Here is a 19,935-nt window from a genome sequence, read left to right as displayed (position 1 = left end):
CAGCATTTTTAGACGAGCGTCCTTATCGTCTAGGTGTGCGAACTGCCCCCCTGCTCAATCCCCCTACGTCAGGATCAGAGAAAGTCAGCACAAGAGAGACAGAAAAGTAAGCCGGGTAGCTTCTCAGCCATCTGCCAATAGCTTCCCTTGTATGAAATCAACTGGGCAAACCAACTGAGGAAGCATGTACCAGAAATTAAAAGACCCATTGTCCGCAGAAATCTGCGAACCAGCAAAAAATCCGCGATATATATTTAAATATGCTTACATATAAAATCCGCGATGGAGTGAAGCCACGAAAGGTGAAGCGCGATATAGCGAGGGATTACTGTAGTGTTAAGATTTGGTGATAAATTTGCCCGTGTATTTTAAAACAGTATGGTCCATGGCTAGAATGTCGAGTTATCTGAACACCCATGGAAGCAAACGCTAGAGAAGAGTTGTATTCTCGAATGTGTTCACGATAATTTTTAGCTTCTGATGTTTGCTGTGCAAGAAGCTGTTGTAAAGACACAGGTGGCTCCCGCAAAGGTGGTAAAGCTACTTTACCGTTGTGGAAGCACCTCGAGTACTTGTTCGATATATTACACTCAGCAGGCCAGTATAGTGCATGAGTGTTTGCACTGCTGGTCTGGAGTTCCAATGTTGTACTCTTGGACAGGAAGATAGGAATTAGGTGAAGTACCACCTGTGGTAACGGGAAGAGGACTGTGTGTATGTCTGCGGAGACTGCGTTGGTTTGGAAACGTTGCTTTGCAGATGTTGCACTGCAAGAGTTGTGAATGAGTTCTGTTGTGTTTAGTCAGACAATCCTGTGTAGTGAACTTCTTATTGCATTTCTGGCACTCATAGTCGTTGGGAAGAATGCCTTTTCTTGTGTTTAGCAAGAGGTTCGCGTTTGAAAAGTTTTGTTGCAGGAATCGCACTGGAAGAATGTGTTACTGGAGTGGGCGTCAGGTAACTTTTCAGCGGAGTGAATTTTTGTGCGTTTGTGAAGATAGTTCTGCATTGTGAAACGTTTTGTGCAAGTGTGACACTGAAATAATTTGTTGTTGCAGTGAATTTTGTTGTGTTTGGCAAGGCTGGGTTTTGTTTTGAAAGGTTTACTACAAATGTCGCAGAGGAAGGTTGTAGCAGTAGACGAAACTGTAGTGCTTTGTGGAAGAGAAGAATGACTGAGGACTGATGTGTTGGTGTTATCAGACATTATATGCTGCTGTGGAGATATAATCGGAATCGGTAGGAGAGCTTCATAATGGCCATTGTCCAGTTGTCCCGAGTACAGAAGGTAAATGAAGAGAGTATTTCCAGAATTGTAAATGCAAGGTGGGATGTTTGGGTTGTGCTTGAAGTAAATGGCAATGGTAGCACGGAGAATCTCTGAAAGAGCTTGAATTTCAGCTTCACCACCATCAACTCCAGATGTTGCCATGTATTGATAGTACTCCTGACTTGTTGTGATAACTCAATTGCATTGGAAAGAACAGGAAGAACGTCTCCAAATCTGTCCAAATGTGATGCAACGAAATCTACTGCCCTATGTCGTAGTGAGAGTGTATTGCCTTCGTCAACCATTTGTGTCAAGAAATAACCCACTGATAGCAATAGGCAGTTGCCGGATCCTGGAATAGAGATGACACTGTACAAAAACTCGTCGACAGAGAAGATACTGTCATTCATTTTATAACAAAGGCTTAGGAAACAACCGTCGCAAGTATAACGAAATTAGCAAGGTATATGGGAGGCCGCATGCAGCGTGTGGAAGGGTTTGGAAGAGAAACGAATAGGAATCGAGATATGCTGTGTCGGCTGTGTGTGGGCGGGACCAGTTTTGAAGAGGAGCCACAGGCAGCATGGGGAAGGGTTTGGAAGAGGACGAATAGGAATCGGGAAATGCCGTGTCAGCTGTGTGTGGGAAATGCCGTGTCAGCTGTGTGTGGGCGGGACCGGTTTTGAAGTGGAAGCAGGACGAACCAGAAGAGAAATATACATGAGAAGAGAGGATCTCTATTAATTTCTTAATAAAAAAAGATAACAGTGGCAGAGTCTAAACAGTTATATACAAAACTTCCAGCAACATCTACAACAGAGAAAAAAACTATTCCAGGGTGCTTGCCTTAGAGAACAGTTTTAAAGAAAAAGACAGTATCTGAATCTGAGACTGACAAATTAAAAGCAAAGGTAAAATTTGGCAAAAGAACAGACATTGTTCGCAAGGTAACTGGAAAAGAACATGATCAGCAACATGGAATAATCTTTTCTTTGTTGCAGACCACACCAGTATTTTAGTCCAGATGGAATTTCTGGCACATTTTAAAAAACTGCTTTGACTAAATAGTTGGAGTATTCAGACAACATTAATTCTTTTCTCAATAAAACTTATTTCTGTGCCAACAGAAGTACACTGTCAGCAACTACAGAGATGAGACTTTGATAACAGATTACAGCTGGGACACATTAAACATAGTACAGTGGAACCTCGGTTGGCAAGCATAATTCGTTCTGGAAATGTGCTCGCAGTCCAAAGCACTCGTATATCAAAGTGAATTTCCCCATAAGAAATAATGGAAACTCAAGACGATTCGTTCCACAACCCAAAGCTATTCATGACACGCGGAAGAGCATCCCAAAGCAATTGCAGTCTCCCAGCGCTGTAGCAGTTCGCCGTAAAAACGAATCCGAGAAGATCGCAGACATGCTATAAGCGCCTGCCATCAATGGGTGATACAAGGAACATTATAAATGCACAGGGCACAGTACTACTTGGCCACGACCCTGCCTGACTGCTGTGTCTGTGTATAGGAGAGTGGCAGATCCAGCTACAATAAATAACAGCGCTGTTGCTGTTTCAAGCTGAAAAAAGCTGGTGTTGCTAAAGTACTGAGACTTAGCTTCGTGTTTTGGGGTGCAAGACGGGGACTTGCACATCACAGCACACGCGCACATACACACACAAAGCTCAAAATGCTGTAGTAAACAGTATACGCTTGCACGGATGTTGACTATATGAGTGAGGCACGCCGACTCAGATGGAGAATAGGAGACGATTGCCCACAATCCCGCAGCGAGAGAGAGAGAGAGAACCACCATCAGCTCAGTTGTGATCACATGACGCTCAGCAGACAAAGCGTATACATACTACTCGTATTGAAAGACCTCCTTCATTTATCAAGTCAACATTTATTAAAAATTTTAGCTCATCTTGCAAAACACTCATAAACCAAGTTACTCGCAAACCGATGTTCCACTGTACTAGGACACAAATCACAGTATTCCAAGCAGTGTATGTATTAATGAAACCTTAAAAAGGCTAACTACAGAGCCCAAGGGGATGTTTTTTTAATCTAAAAAGAGGAAAATTCTCAAAGCACTGATAAGACTGTTATAAATGATGCTTGAGGACTGAAGAACAACAATCAAAAGTGCATACTTAGATAATTAACATACAAGATGTTGAGAGTGGAGGAGACTCATCAAGGCTGCTAATCCTTCACAAAAATATAACGGCAATGAAGGAAAAAATGCAGACCTAAACTGGCAAGATGTACATCACAAAGAATCTCTCTGAGCTATAAACAAAGACAGAACTGTTTTCTATATTGTCATTGCAATGTGTCACCATTCAGGTAAGTGTCTTGTGATATTTTATCCTTTACATCCTACCAGTTAATGGTACTGCAAAACTAGTGCCTTCTCTAACTTGTTTGCAATTTACCTTCCATCAGCTGCATCTGAATGGAGTTTGCTATACTACTTCACTATTTCTATACAACCTTAACCCTCATATTAAACTAAAACTTATTTGCAAACAAGTCTTTAAATCCTCTTAGTTTTTTCTTTGCCCTATTTCATTCAAGAAGAAGATTACTGGATATATATTCTCACCACCTATGATTTCTTTCTGCTTTAGACGAATGATTTGACAAATATTACCATTTTGCTTTTACTGTGCATTTACATGTGCAAGAAAGTTGAAAAACAATTTGTACATCTGTATAGCTGTCAAGCAAGTCGCAAACCCTGTGATGTCTGCAGAAAAAAGAAATTTTAAACTTGCCTGCCACCAGGGACAGCAATAAATGTAGGAAAGTGAATGATTTTCACTTGGTTAATTATCACTTTCACCTTCGGCAATGCCATGTAATTAAATAGTTTGGTAATGTTCCGTTATTTTCCTTACCTTTCTCTGTAGGAGGCATTCTCTGGAAGTTAGACTTGTTTCAAGGTAACTGAAGCGCTCTCATTTTAAGAAACAGAATAACTTATTGATAAACACAATTATAGAACCATCATAACTGCATACAGGTTAAATCCTATTACAGCAAATACGGAAGTAATGAAATTTTCAGAATAATGAATGCTTATTGTGGGCCTGGACAAACATTCATACAACATCATGTTAAGCAAATCTTGTTTTAACAAAATGTATACCTCAGTATAACCAACTTTTTTTTCGCCCAAAAATGGCCACCGAAGGTGATAATGTGATGCAAAAAAATACTTAATCCCGCTTCTACACTTTCAGCGCAGAGTCTCAGGAACCATGTAACAGGCTGTCTCAAACAGACAGCCTGCTGCAAACTTTCTGGTCTCGAGCACTCTTGGTGAGCATGCAAGCATAACATCAAACCAAGGTTATTATAGTTAACAAAAACTAAAATCAAAACTGAAACGATTAATAAACATTTTTGTAAACTGAAATAAAACAATTAACAAAACTAAAATGAAAAACTAAACGAAACTATCAAAGTAGCTGCAAAGACTAACACAATTTTCTAAAAATATTTTAGTTTTCTTTTTTGAAATATTCATGCCATTTGCATTTAACTCTTGCAACTTTTAACTCAGTCATCCACCATGAGCCACATTCATTTATTCATCCAACGAACGGCGGATGATGACGGAGGGAGGCTGTTCACATAGCATTTTGCGGGGAGAGGGCGACCTGAATACAGGAGGTTAAAATGTGTGATGAAGAAAGCGAGGTACTGTGGGAGTATAGTGACAGTTCTTCAGGAGCCGATAGTGACAGCATGGTAAATTCTGGTGAATTTAAGCATACCAAGGCAATGATTTTGCTTTGAATGTGCTCAGAAGCATTCAAACCTGACATTCACTGCATCTCCAGGGCTAAAGAGAGAAGTATTAGATACAGATAATGCCTTACAGAATTTCAGTCTGTTCATTAATGACGGCATGTTAGCCGAAATTCTAACTAAGCCAAAGATGCAGAATGTACACATCAACTAATGCAGCAGCCCATACTAAGATAAATCCCAGGCCGATATCCGTTATGATGAGCTGCCGCATTTCTTTGCGCTTCTTGTATATCAACATGTAATTCAAACGCCTGAAGTTGGAATGTGCTGGTCAACAAAACCCTTTACCATACGGACAGAAAAATCACGAGTAACATTTCAGTTTATTTCTCAGGTGTCTGTTTTGTTGACAATAATTCAGCTGCCACTTTGCAGAGGAAAAATCCTTTTGAAAATAAAATGGCACTGATTGAGAGACTAACGGTCAAAATACAAATCGGCATATTGTTACTGACCAATCACTTTTGCTTTAAAAAGGTCATTTAACAATGAAGCGATACAAACCTTGTAAAATTCCTGAGTTGGCAAGGTCTCTGCTGAACTGCAAGTAGGTAGATGAAGAGTCTGCCAACTGCTGAAAAACTGAACATACTGATGTGTTTTAGTATTTATTCTGTTAATTAATTTATCTATCTTTTTTAGTTTACATTCACAGCTTAACACCCGATTTTGTGAAACTAATCCAGAAGCAGAACTGTTTAATATTTGTCCCCCTTTTATCAATTTTTCTCTCTCTTTCAAAATAGAAGGTTGAAATATCATTTTTTGTTCTTAATATCAGCAATATCTTACATATTGCATAAAGGGTATTTTTCCTGCTTTGCATCCAAAGCTGCTGGGAGAGGCTTCAGGTTTTCTGCAATCCTGTTGTGGATAAGCAGTTTTAGAAAATGCATATATTGTTCCTAATCTCAGATGCTGTCTCTCTAGTTTTGTTGCTGTTCTCACTCCTATTACCTGCTCTTACTCTGATCATCAAGGGTTTAGCATTCTTATGCATAGGCTTTTCAAGTCTCTCTGCCCCTAAACTTCACACTACATGCTTGATTTTCTTTGTTTCCCTCAGCAGAGTCGGTTGGGGTCTGCACACTGATTCAAGCCTAAGACCCCCATTCTTCCTAAGCCGCCATGATTTTCATGATCACAACTGTCAGCACACAGTAGAATCTATTTTCTGATACCTTTTCAGGCTTGCAGGTGGCAAAATTCTGTCTATAAAATTTCTGTGCCTGAGATGGAATCAGATCAATATGGCAGGTAGAAAATAAAAGCCCAGTATGGGAGATTTTAGATTGCAATATTGAAGCTAGACCATTATAAGCACATTGTCTTGGAGCACAATATGTTGTGTGCTGTAGACATTCAGAGTATAAAAAAAAAAAACCCAAACCTTAAAATTCAGCAAAATTTCATTACAAATTGTCCCATTCTGGGCAAGAAAAGGAAAAGATGAAAAGTGCCAACAGTCGAGGCACATTTTTCAGCACAAATGACATACAAAAAATTAAATTATAAAATAGTATAAAATTGATCATATTCGGTATCTGATTTTGATTATGCTTGTTTTTAAATCAGACAAAAACACAACCAGATAGTAAACCATGTAGTGTTGTAAGCTACCATTAATATTAAACTCTTATTATATCCAAACCCATTTAAGTGTTTATTCTGTCTGACTGTGACACAAAACTAAACTCCATAGTACAGGGGTCCTCAATCACAATTCTGGAGGGCCGTAGCGGCTGCAGGTTTTTGTTCCAACCAGTTGCTTAATTAGAAAGCAATTCTTGCCAATAATTAAATTTCATGGCTTGTTAGTGCTTTAACTCTGCTATGACACCTAGATTTTTCCCCCCTTTCTAAGGATACTATGGGGCTCCGCCCCCTGCTCGCTTCGCTCGCCAACCCCTGGCGTTGGGGCATGACAAAGAGTGAGATGTATGATTTAGATATAGTACAGTGTGCAGGTTTGGATGATGCGTATAGAAATAAAAAACAGAGTGTTTGGCATAGAGTAATGTTTTATTGGAATATTTCTTTGTATACAACATTAGTAGTAAAGATGGTGTCTTGTCCTTGAATGAGTTTTCCTTGGCATGGATCATTTATAATTTTAACTTTAACGTCAGATGAACGTCGAACACGTGAGAAGGCCACATAAAGTTGTCCATGTCCAAAAACGGGCTCAGAGAGGTAGATGCCAACCTTGTCCATGGTTTGTCCGTGTGATTTGTTGATGGTCATGGCAAATGCAGCTTTAATGGGGAACTGTCGGCGTTTCAATGTAAAAGGTAATTCTAGGTCAGAACTCGTAAGGTCAATTCTAGGAATGAGAACAGTATTGTTAGCATGTGATCCTGTAAGAACTGTTGCTTGAATAACATTGTGTGTCATGGTGTTGACGACTAACCTTGTGCCATTGCATAAACCCTGTTTAGTGTTAAGGTTTCTTAATAGCATGATTATTGTTCCGTTTTAAGGGTAAGGTTGTGTTGTGGTAATCCGGCCGGGTTAGTCTTGGATCTTGTTCTTTGTCCTTTATCAAGACCAAAGCAATTGTAGTTGCCGCTATACCTTCTGCATTTGCTTTTGTATTGGCCTCCTTTTCAACTTCATGTAGCATTTTTATAGACTTAGCTAATGCGTGATTGTTTTTGACATGAGAGACGTTTCTCATTATAAGCTCTGTGCATTATTTGTTTTCAGGAAGGTTCATTCGTTGATAGATTGCCCCATCTGGATCTAGGATGTAGATTTGTGCATATTTGCGTTGTTGATTTGTTTCAGGGTGCACTGTTCCAATGCGATGCAATATTTCTCCACATATGCGAAAGCAGTATGGGCCATTGCCTTTTGGTGGCCTGATATATACTCTGGTAGATGCAAAAGCAAATGAACTATTGTAGGATCTAATGCAGTTCATAAAGTTTTTACTTTCAGGCACATCGTTAGTTAGAAGCTTCTGTAGATATGCAGGATATGAATGTAAAGGAGTCAGTCTAATCTGCCCCTTTTGACAACAACGTGTAAATTCATTATTTGTATTGCCAGTTGTTTCTTCTGGGAAGTTAAGTGAATGACAATGATTGCAAATGACATTCATTAATCCCAATGAATTTTCCTCAATAGTGGATTCATTATTGAAGGCGTTTTGAGCCATTTGGCTTAAGCGTTTAACATGTGTCTGGTGTTGATGTCCGCTACGTGCATGTTTTGCTTTTGGCGTTTGAGTGCCGCGTTGTTGCATGTCCAGTATTTGGGACGCGCTATTTTTTTCTTTTAATTTATTCGCCTCCGCTTTGCGCAAAGTCCATTTCAGTCTACGTCGTGCATTGTTTGTATCGAGCCTTGTCCGTTTTTGTATGTCGGTCATTTGAGCTTTCTCCTTTTGGAGTCTTGCTTTCTTTTTTTCTGGCAGTTCATTTGCGCTTTGTAGACGTCTGCGTTCATTTATTTTTTCTCTTCGCTCCCTTTTTTGTATGTCTGAGACGCGACCTCTTTCGGTTTGAAATCGTGCTTGTTTCGATGCATCACTTTGAGACGCGCGCTGTATGCGTCTACGTTCATTGTGTCTGTCCATTTGGGCACGTCTCTGTAACGGCGTTACTTGTGCTTTGCGTTTTTTGATCCGAGACATTTTTTCTCCCAGAGTTTCAGAAGCGCGTTTTATGCTCTGCCGTCTATTTTGTTGTTTCTTTCGTGTTCGTGTGTTTGTTCCTGTTATCCTTTCCGAATCGTTTTGTACCCGTGACCGTGTATTCATGACTTGTTTCTTTCTCAGCATGCGAAATATGGATAAGTAATAAGGAAGATCGCACTCATTGTTAATATGTTTCCTTTTCTGCAGTTGAATGGTTAATAGTGCTTCATTTTAAGGAGATCCACCTATGCTGACACCTATGCTGCCTAGTGTGAAGGTGTTGACGTTCACTTTAGAATATGTGGCTTTGGGTGTCACTTCTTATGGATGTGTGTCGGGTGAGGATTGTTGTTGCGCGAGCGTCTTCTTTCTTTTTGTGTTCCTGTGTCTTGTTGAATCCCCCTCTTTGTGTGTGTCCCAGTCCTTGCTTGTGCCTTGCTGTTGTGCGCGAGCCTCTTTTTTTTTTTTTTTTTTTGTGTCTAGTTTCGTGTGCAATGTGTTTCGTGCTTTGCCTGCGTTTGACTACTTTTTTATGTGCCTTTTCCTTTTTTCGTTGCTCGTTGCGCCTCATTTCTTTGACTCCTTTTTTCTGTTTTTTCTGTGCTCACTCCTTTTTTCTGTGGTCTTGTCCGCCTCTCGCGGCCCCTCATCCGCCTCTCGCGGCCTCTTTTGTCCCCCTCTCGCTGCTCCTCATCCGCCTCTCGCAGACTTTTTTCGCGCCTGCGCAGTACGTCTTTTTGCGTTTCTTTGACTCCTTTTTTCTGTGGTCCTGTCCGCCTCTCGCGGCCCCTCATCAGCCTCTCGCGGCTCCTCAGCCGCCTCTCGCGGACTCTTTTTGCGCCTGCGCAGTACGTCTTTTTGCGGCTACGGCCCATGGCCGGATGTCCCTGCGTCCATCTGGTTTAGCATTCTCGGTTAGTAATATGGATCATCTAAATCAGGGGTGTCAAACTCAAATAATGAGTGGGCCAAAATTTAAAACTGAACAAAGCCGCGGGCCAAGGTTGAAAAAAATTACCTTTTAATAGGCACCCAAACAAGTTTTGCGTTGAAAATTGAACAAGCAAGGCTTATATAACTTTATAATGACATGCAAACCCGAGTTTCATGTTTAAATATAAAAATTGAATGCCTCTTTTCTATTTGCAGCCTTCTGAGGTAAATATCAAAATAAACTTTTTTCCACAGGCTAATAAATACATTTGAAAACAAAATAACAATAATGAATGAATCAAACATTCAAGCCTTGAAGTAGCAAGAGAAGAGTGCATGAATAAAATGTTTTTGCTCAGTTTGCTACACTGATTTGCTTTAACACTGAATATGGAACAAGCCATGCTTATAGCTTAACTTAACTTAATAGTGCAAAATCAACTGTCAAAGAACAAACGAAGAAACATCAATGGCATATTAAATAACATTTAAATAAAAAATGAATGCCTCTTTTCAATTGCTAAATATCAACATTAACTTTTTCCACTGGCTAATACATAAATCAATCATTCAGGCCTTTTTACTGTTCAGTTTGCGACACACTGATCTAACATGGTGTGTTCAAGCCAGACACCTGGCATCTTTTCTTGGATGCTAGTTCATCAGTGTCGGGGCTCAGGCTTTGAGCTGAGGCAACCTTCATTATCGAACGAAGGTGTTCATCAGTGAGACGTGCCCCGTGAGATGTTTTCGTCATCTTCATTGAGGAGAAAAGTTGCTCACATAGGTAAGTGCTGCCGAACATGGAGAGCAATTGAGCAGCTTGGGTGCGGAGCTGAGGCATTGTGTCAGGGATGTGCTGTGGAAACTGTGCGGCGCCAACAGCATCATACTTTGACTTCAGCGTGTCATCACACTGGAGTTCAATCAGCTCCATTTGAATGTTAGTTGGTGCTTTTTCCACATCGACTGCGAAGGGATTACTAAGCAGTTCAAATCTCCATTTCTGACCATCAAAGTCGCCAAATCGTCGGTTAAACTCAGCGCCGAGTACACTGAGTTTTTCAGCAAACTGTGCGCACACGGCGGTAGAGATCTGCGTATTTATGGTTTGGCAACAGGGGAAATGGCCAAGGTTTCCTTGCAGCAGCTGATTCTCCCACAGGCAGAGTTTAGCTTTAAAAGCTTTCACTGACGAGTACATCTCGGTGATGATGCGGCCCCGCCCCTGTAGCTGCAGGTTCAGCGCATCAAGATGGCTTGCGATGTCAGACAGAAAGGCCAGCTCACACATAAACTTTTGCTCCTGGAGTTCTGCTGTGTCCTTCCCTTTGCTTTGCAGAAACTGACATATTTCTTCACGCAGCTCGAAAAATCTGTTCAGTACTTTTCCGCAGCTTAACCATCTCACCTCTGTGTGATACGGCACGTCTGTGTGTTCCGAACCAAACTCTTCCAGAAAAGACTTAAACTCGCGTGATTCAGACCTTTGGCTCTTATAAAGTTAACAACTTGTGTTACTGTGGTCATAACATGTTCCATCTTTAGGGCTTTAGCACACAGTGACTCTTGATGTATAATGCAGTGATAAACCGATAGCTCACCTGCACAGTTCTCTTCCCGCATCTTTTCACGCATCCTGCCCACCAGACCATTCTTTTTACCACTCATCGCTGGCGCACCATCAGTGGTTAATCCCACGAGTTTATCCCACGGCAGGTTTATTTCAGTTACACATTTGCAAACCTCCTCAAAAATGTCCGTCCCTGTGGTTGTGCCATGCATGGATTTAAATCCCAAAAGCTCCTCCGTAACACACATTTTTGAGTCGACACCGCGGATGAAGACTGACAGCTGTGCAGTATCAGACGCGTCAGTGCTCTCGTCCACAGCGAGGGAAAAAGAAACAAAATCTTTCCCCTTTTCCATCAGCTGGTCATGCAGATTGGTGGCAAGATCACATATGCGCTCCGCTATTGTGTTCCTGCTCAGGCTTACGTTTGAAAAGGCCTGTTTTTTCTCTGGGCACACTTGGTCACAAACTTTCAGCATTATCTTTTTAATAAATTCTCCCTCATTAAAGGATCGGGTTGATTTGGCGATTTCTTCTGCCACGATATAACTCGCCTTTACAGCAGCCTCGTTTTGTGCTGTGGCTTTTTTGAACATATTTTGTTGTGAAACCAACCCTCTCTTCATCTCCTCTACTTTCTGGCTCCTTTGAGTCGTGTCCAGGTCCTTGTACATGTCCTGATGTTTCGTTTCATAGTGTCGCCTAAGGTTGTACTCCTTAGGTACCGACACGATGGCTCCACAAACGAGACAAACAGGTCTGTCTTTCAGATACGTAAACATATATTCTGTCTCCCACCTGTCCCGAAAAGTTCTGTTTTCTCCCTTCCTTTTCGTCATTTTTGGTAGGGGTAAAACAGTGACACCTAGAGTTGTAGTATTGGGCCGCAGCACGTCTGGAAAGAACGCTGCTTGCTAGAAATCTACTGACACAAAGCTGGCGCGCCAAAACAACCGCAGAGCATTATGGGATTTGTAGTATTCGCAGTGAATGCGGTGTTACAGCAACACCGCCGCTGTATAATACCGGTGGGCCAGCTCTAATGTTAATTTGATATTGCCCCACGGGCCAAATGAAATTACACGGCGGGCCAAATTTGGCCCGCGGGCCAGAGTTTGACACCTGTGATCTAAATGATCTGAAAGCTAAAATGGATGAATGATTCTCAGTCCTTTTTTCTCTTCACTTTCCTTCCAAGTATTTAATTAAACCCAATAGTGCATGATAAATACACAAGTTTAAATGGTAACAAGGTAAATAGAGAAATACTCGTCTCTTGTCATGTGCATGTTATTGCTAATTAGGAGCAATTTAAAACCAAGAATACAGCTGTTTAAGACTAAAATAAACAGTAAGGGTTTAAAATCTTAACGAACGAGACAACTAAAGTGAAGAAGTGTTACTTGAGCAACAAGTGCTTCTTAAGCATTTGGGTTGGAGCAAAAACCTGCAGCCACCGTGGCCCACCAGGACCGTGATGAGGACAGCTGTCATAGTAGCTCTTTAACCATACTATGATTACTAAACACTAAAATAGAAACCAATGGATAAAAAAATAAAATAAAAATGTCTGTGAAATAAACACTAAATTAAAACTAAAAACACATGAAGGAAAACTAAAAACTAAACTGAATTTCAAAGTCAGAAAAAACAAAAAGGCAAAAATATAACAACCTTGTATCAAACACATAGCCAAATTTTCAGTCAGTGCTCCACCAAGTGTCCATGTCGGTAGTTGTGTTGTGTGCGGATACCGTACTGTTCAAGTTTTAGAGTTCTCGAAATTTTCTTTGAGATGAACAAAAAGGGAAACCGTCAGTTTATGCAGAAATAAAGTTTAGCGGTCCTGGAAAAAGTTGATTCCAGAATGAAGAAAAATGACATGGCATTAGCATTTTGGAATTGGGCCTTCATCGTCATCTAAAGAGTCATTTTCATTCTGTATTTTCATACCTGTATTTCTATTAAAAAAATTAAATCTAGAATCTCATTTTCAAATAAAATATGTTTTGTAGTTTAAGAAGCGCCTTTTTTTATATGGGTATTGTCACGCTTGGGTCAAAGAGTTGCACAAGAGACAGAAAGGCAAGCCCAGGTTTCCAAGGAAAGTACAAGTACTTCATTACTGTATAGAGAAGGCAGGTAGTGTCTCAAGACTTTATTCAGAATAGGAGCTGTTAGGAGCCGCAGCACGGATGATCACCCTGCTTTAGCTTCCATCTTCAGATTAGAAGAACACCAGCAGCTCAGAATCACCACTGTGGTAGATGCGGTCTGGAGAAGACACATTACGAGAGTGTGAGGAAGAGCAGATCAAAGCCCGATGTTAAATGCTGAGAAACAAGCACGGTAAGCTGTAACCCTGATCCTGCAGAGGACAACCAATTGCTTTGCTCTTGGTTTACTGTTTACCAGACGCAGCAGAGAAGGTACGAAGCTGCCCTTGCACTGCTCCCGTTAAACAAGATGAATCACTAGTGGCACCGGTCACAATACTATATGTATTTTCTCAGTATTCGTTATAATGAAATTTCCATTATAACAAAAAATTTGTATTGTCCCGTCAGTTTTGTTATAACAGCATTCCACTTGTATATACAATGGTGTGAAAAACTATTTGCCACCTTCCTGATTCCTTATTCTTTTGCATGTTTGTCACACAAAATGTTTCTGATCATCAAACACATTTAACCATTAGTCAAATATAACACAAGTAAACACAAAATGCAGTTTTTAAATGATGGTGTTTATTATTTAGGGAGAAAAAAAATCCAAACCTACATGGCCCTGTGTGAAAAAGTAATTGCCCCCTTGTTAAAAAATAACCTAACTGTGGTGTATCACACCTGAGTTCAATTTCCGTAGCCACCCCCAGGCCTGATTACTGCCACACCTGTTTCAATCAAGAAATCACTTAAATAGGAGCTGCCTGACACAGAGAAGTAGACCAAAAGCACCTCAAAAGCTAGACATCATGCCAAGATCCAAAGAAATTCAGGAACAAATGAGAACAGAAGTAATTGAGATCTATCAGTCTGGTAAAGGTTATAAAGCCATTTCTAAAGCTTTGGGACTCCAGCGAACCACAGTGAGAGCCATTATCCACAAATGGCAAAAACATGGAACAGTGGTGAACCTTCCCAGGAGTGGCCGACCGACCAAAATTACCCCAAGAGCGCAGAGACGACTCATCCGAGAGGTCACAAAAGACCCCAGGACAACGTCTAAAGAACTGCAGGCCTCACTTGCCTCAATTAAGGTCAGTGTTCACGACTCCACCATAAGAAAGAGACTGGGCAAAAACGGCCTGCATGGCAGATTTCCAAGACACAAACCACTGTTAAGCAAAAAGAACATTAGGGCTCGTCTCAATTTTGCTAAGAAACATCTCAATGATTGCCAAGACTTTTGGGAAAATACCTTGTGGACTGATGAGTCAAAAGTTGAACTTTTTGGAAGGCAAATGTCCCGTTACATCTGGCGTAAAAGGAACACAGTATTTCAGAAAAAGAACATCATACCAACAGTAAAATATGGTGGTGGTAGTGTGATGGTCTGGGGTTGTTTTGCTGCTTCAGGACCTGGAAGGCTTGCTGTGATAGATGGAACCATGAATTCTACTGTCTACCAAAAAATCCTGAAGGAGAATGTCCGGCCATCTGTTCGTCAACTCAAGCTGAAGCGATCTTGGGTGCTGCAACAGGACAATGACCCAAAACACACCAGCAAATCCACCTCTGAATGGCTGAAGAAAAACAAAATGAAGACTTTGGAGTGGCCTAGTCAAAGTCCTGACCTGAATCCAATTGAGATGCTATGGCATGACCTTAAAAAGGCGGTTCATGCTAGAAAACCCTCAAATAAAGCTGAATTACAACAATTTTGCAAAGATGAGTGGGCCAAAATTCCTCCAGAGCGCTGTAAAAGACTCATTGCAAGTTATCGCAAACGCTTGATTGCAGTTATTGCTGCTAAGGGTGGCCCAACCAGTTATTAGGTTCAGGGGGCAATTACTTTTTCACACAGGGCCATGTAGGTTTGGATTTTTTTTTCTCCCTAAATAATAAAAACCACCATTTACAAACTGCATTTTGTGTTTACTTGTGTTATATTTGACTAATGGTTAAATGTGTTTGATGATCAGAAACATTTTGTGTGACAAACATGCAAAAGAATAAGAAATCAGGAAGGGGGCAAATAGTTTTTCACACCACTGTATTTACACAGAAGACTGGACTCAAGACAAACATAGAAGAGGCTGACTGTTTACTAACTATTCAGAGTTTTAATTTATTCTGACACAGACACAACAGTTTTACTATACTACATCGCAAAGGGAATGTCTGTTAGTATGTTGTTGCTGCTCCGGATTCTAGTGGAGGCCATTCCTTGCACTGGATTGCACTCATTCTCTCTATAAATAGCATGCTTTAATGCAAAAATGTATCAGAAGTTTTATATAGCTTAGCATAATTTTGATGAACTAGCAATAACTGAAACATGGCCACAAAACAAAGATGAGATGAGTATAATATATGGGTACACATTTTTAGGAAGGAACCCAAAAAAAAAAGGGAGAGGTAGCCTTTAATACCACACAGAACTCCGTATCATCTTCAATTAATGAGTCACAACTTTGTCCGGATGTCAGCAAAGTATTAGGGAATGAGGCCTTATTTTATGTGTACCCAGTTATATTTTACGCAGTGTCGGCCATACTCAAAACATCCAAAAAAAATCTGTTAGAGGTTAAACAAGTTTTCTAATTTGGTTGTAATTAATGTGAAAACCACAGTGTTGCAGCAGATGTAGGTAAATGTGTTTTGGATTGTTCTACCTTAGTCCTGACCTACAGTCTCAATTTTTGAATACTTTAACAGCAAGAACTGCCAACCCTTTACAAAAAAAACAATAGCAAAAAGCAAGCAACAGCAGAAATTGGATAGTGGAAAAGGTAGATAAAAGAATGTTGCTGCTGTCAAAATTGCATGGAGACTTGTTTGAATGGGTAATTAATATTGCCATAATCTGTAATCTCTGTAGCACACAATGAGAATTTTGGTTAAATCCACTAAACCTTCATCTGCCCTTTACTGGACAGGAGTGGAACAGGGAATGTTTGGACCCTCTGCCTCACATTTGTTTGGTATAAACAATCACTACTCAGTTTTTCTGTGCAACACACCATTCCCTGAAACTCTTCATTGCATTCAGTGAAAATCCCAGAGGGCAATCAATTTCTAAGATACTCAAACCACCACACATGGAATGACAATACCAGTTTAAAAAAAATAACTGGTCAAACAATTTAATTTTCTTGACCATATCTGCATGATGCCTACATTTCTTTTATCCTCTCTATTATATACAAAAACACACATATACCTACATACACACACACAGTGCTTTATTATACAGCAAGATGTGTAAGCCTGTACTGTAAAAAGCACATGGTCCTAAAAACTACTGAAATAGTGAGAAAAAAATTTGAAATGTAGAGGATTGAAAGGAACTACTCTGGGCATCTATCCTGGGAGGGTTCGTTTTGCCGACGTGCTTGCATCATTTGTGCATTAGCTGCTAAGTGACCATCTTTCCTCAGAGGTTTCGTTTTGCAGACATGCTTGCCTCGCTTGTGTATCAGCAGCAGGAGGAAAGGTAAAAGGGATATACCGTTAGAGGCTAAGCAACTTTTTCTTTTGAGTTTACATTTTGCTGACGTGCTGGCCCCGCTTGCGATATTAGTGGCAAAGCAAGTTCAGTTTCCTTGGAGGTGGTGCCCTTAACCCGGCTCCACCTCTCACTTCCGGGCCGGACAGCCACACACTTCCACACGTAGACGTTTACATACAAGATGAAGAATGATCATAGATTTATTTCAGCATTTTCAACATTGACAAACAGAACACACTTTAATTGTGCTTTCTCTGTGACATCTCTGCAAAGTGGTGTAAATTACAAATACAAAACAAAATAAATGCATATGCACCCATGGAAGTAATTTTTTACCCTAATTTTTTTCTCTCAATTCTTTGCAAAATTGATCAAGCTCTGAGGATCATAAGAGAACAGCATTTTTCAAGTCCAGCGAGTAATTCTAAATTAGACATAATATCCTGGAGTCACAGGCCAGACATAACACTGCGGGGTTTTTAAACCTTTTTCATGTAGCTCCGGCTTTATTTACAAGGTTTGCTGGAAAACAAATCTTCATTTTACACTCTATCCTCACAATACTTCCACTGCCTAATACAAATCCCCACAGCATGATGCCAACACCAACATACTTCACAGGAGGGATGGTAATATGCATGGTTTGGCTTATGCCAAATGTTTAGAATGATTGCCAAAAAGCTGAATTTTGGTCTCACTTGACCACAGAACCTTCTTCCAGCAGACTTCAAAGATACCCCAAGTGCCTTCTGCCAAACTCTACCTCAGAAGACATGGGACTATTTTTTTCTCTCAAAAGTGTGGCTCTTTGCCACTCTCCCAAAAAGATGTAACTAGTGAAACACAAAGGCAGAAGCAGTAGTACGTAGTCTCTACAATTTCAGCCATTTCTTCTTACAACTCCTTCAGAAGAGTTATAGGTGTCTTGGTGGTCTCACTCAATAGTGTTTGTTTTGTGGACAGTCTGCACCAGGCAGATTTATAGCTGTGTCATATTCTTTCAACTTCTAAATGATTCATTTAACTGTACTCCAAGGGATACTCACTGACTTGGATGTTTTCTTGTATCCATTCTGATTTGTGCTTTTCAATCACATTTTCACAGAGCTGTTTGGAGTTTTTGTCTTCATTGTATATTTAAGCCCTGCGGTGGGCTGGCGCCCTGCCCGGGGTTTGTTTCCTGTGATAACTGGGATTGGCTCCAGCAGACCCCCGTGACCCTTTAGTTAGGATATAGCAGGTTGGATAATGGATGGATGGATATATATTTAAGCTATGATACTAACTCACTACAACCTGACCTTTCAGGTTTGGGTGAATTTATTATACACTGTGCTGAAACCCTTTTGTCTACATAAGGTGACCTCCATTTAATTAAGCAACTGTTAGAACCAACTGGCTTCCCCAAAGACAATTAAGAGGTAAAAATGTATGAAATCAACTGAGAACCAACTGGCATCCCCAATGACAATTAAGAGGTAAAAATGTATGAAAATCAATTACTTTGTGCTTTATATTTGTAATTAATTTAGACTAATGTGCAGACACAAAAGTTTATTTTGACAGTTTTGACATTAAACAATAAATTTTCTGTTCATCAATGTCAAAGCCAAATTAAATCCATTGTGATTCAATTCTATATAAAAAAATGAACTATACATATATAGTATAGTATATTTTTATATGTTTATTACAGAGGATGAATGTAAAACCCCTGGTCATTTTTCTGGATATGTATGAGTGCTATATTAAAAGGAAATTTCTCTGGCAATTCTTCCAACTCACTTATTCAAATGATCACGTTTGAACAACAATTGATAAGATAATTGGTCATAACATCACAATTTCAAATCATGCACAAAATCAAGTATTTTTATTGATGAACCAAATCCATAAATGGACAAAAGTTTTGATTTTTTTTTTGCCTTTAAAAAATGGAGCAGGATTCTTATACTTCTTAATGTGTAACTGCTATAGCACTTTGCCTTTTCTTGCATGATCAGTTGGGTTCTCTCTCGAACCTCACACATTCCCCTGGCCTTCATTCACACTAGCTGATCCTAACTTTGAGAAATTACAAGGTGTACACGAGTGAAGAAAAAAAAAAAAAAAAATACACTCACATACCATAGGTTGAGATCTACTGCTCTAGACACATTATTCCTCAAGCAAAGACTGATGCAGGAGATTCATTGTCAAGGACAGAGGAGTAGAATCAATACAATAAAGACTCAAAAGTATAGAAAATGAAAAAAAAAAAACAAACAAACACACTTGGGATAAAAAAAAAACAAACATTCAACAGTATAATACTCTTCATATACCCAATTATGTGCAAGCTACTCATCTATACATACAGGACTTAACCATCATTTTTTTGCAGATCAAGTGAACATTCCTTCTGAATACAGACGTTAACATGGCAGATGTAGTAGTAGAGTGATGTAAAACGTTGTTCATTTATGGACATGCAAAGAGAAGTGAAGCCAAATGACACCTTTCATTGGCTATCTGAGTATACTACAGTACACAAGCTTCTGAGACACAGCAAAGTAACCCTGCAAATTGAAATCTACTCAGTCAATAAAAGATGTTAGCATGGCAGGAGCAAGTGTTGAAACAGTTTTAGATACTCTATAAAATGTTGAATATGACAAAGCAAGACAGTTCTAGATTGATCTTTGCAGCAATATGGTAGTCTCATTTTGCAGCCTCTGTCACAAAAGAGAATGTGGCAAGATATCTCAACACAATGAACTGGTGTACTGTGTACTTTACTCTTTAAGTGAGAATGTGGTAATTAAGTGGTGACTGAACTTCCTGAGCAATACACAGACTTTGCGCCACTTATGTATAATACTCCTTCATGCACCACTTTGCAAGGCGAAAGGACAACCATATTTCTTAACCAAGGTTACTGACAGATGTTACCTACTTACCATCCATACAAATTACATTACTGTAGTTAAGCACAAGAATGAAACTGGGGCCAGTAACATGAAGGCCGAGTCATATTT

The 19,935-nt window shown here is 39.9% G+C and overlaps 1 protein-coding gene across 6 annotated transcripts in view; it reads right to left on the bottom strand.

Moving 5' to 3' along the window:
- ubap2l (ubiquitin associated protein 2-like) overlaps positions 1–19,935 on the bottom strand; it is a 298,828-nt gene that overhangs the window by 231,165 nt on the left and 47,728 nt on the right. The gene's annotated exons all lie outside the window — the stretch shown is intronic.

Source organism: Erpetoichthys calabaricus, chromosome 2 (assembly GCF_900747795.2).
Source record: "Erpetoichthys calabaricus chromosome 2, fErpCal1.3, whole genome shotgun sequence".
In the NCBI taxonomy this organism is placed as follows: domain Eukaryota; kingdom Metazoa; phylum Chordata; class Cladistia; order Polypteriformes; family Polypteridae; genus Erpetoichthys; species Erpetoichthys calabaricus.
The sequence above is the reverse complement of the archived record's forward strand: the minus strand, read 5'-3'. Positions and strand labels throughout refer to the sequence as shown.